Here is a 971-nt window from a genome sequence, read left to right on the forward strand (position 1 = left end):
GAGGAGGAGGAGGAGGGGAAGAGGAAGAGGAGGAGGAAGGGGAGGAGGAGAAGAAGGAGAAGGAAGAAAAAGAAATAATAATCACACTTTGACTTCACAGATTCCCAGAAGAACAAAGCTTACTCCCATTTGATAATCATATTTGTCATAAATGGCTGAACTAATTTTATTCTACAAGTTTGAAATTATGTACTTAACCTAATTTCTAATTAAAATAATAATTCAAAATTCTCTCTTTTGTCTAGTTCTTATAGGAATTTGACAAGAAAAAAACCCCAAAGATAAAACAGGAAGAGGGCATTAAAGACAAGGATTTTGAGATCAAAAGCAGGTCAATTTGTTTAAATAGAATAAGTAACAAGTATGTTAGCAGCAATAGGTCTAGATTATGAACTAGGGAACTCATTTATTTTTAAACTATAGACATCATCCTAAAATGTAGACATTAATAGATTGTTTACACTATCTCTTTTGATTCTCATGGAACAAATCTAATGATTTATATGGCAAAATTCTGTAACTTGAACCAACAATGAACTGGAGCAGCATAGGATCCCTCTGGGGAGAACAGGAATTCTAGGCCAACTTAGATTGTAATGTAGGTCACTAGAAGTTCTTGTACCAGAACAAGCTATAAATAAAACCCTATAGTAAGAGCCAGGGCCTCAGAATTCAAAGTAATTTCTCTTTCTTTTTTTGTGAGTCCTTCCCTGTCTATTTTCTCTTTGAGGTGTTAGGTACTCAGGCCAATTGTCTATGTCTGTCTGTATCCCTCTTATGTACAATTCACACTCTTCTACACACCCTACACTTTTCCTGCTTCTCACTAACCTCCCGCCTCTTCTCATCTAACTCATACTGGGTGCCAGGCCTATGTTAGTCTTTGTCCTCCATTTCCTTCCCATGTTCACTTACAGTAAGAAATATACTTTACAACACCAGTAGGGATATGACTGCACACACACACACAC

The sequence above is a fragment of the Mastomys coucha genome, unplaced genomic scaffold (assembly GCF_008632895.1).
Source record: "Mastomys coucha isolate ucsf_1 unplaced genomic scaffold, UCSF_Mcou_1 pScaffold16, whole genome shotgun sequence".
Classification (NCBI taxonomy): Eukaryota; Metazoa; Chordata; class Mammalia; order Rodentia; family Muridae; genus Mastomys; species Mastomys coucha.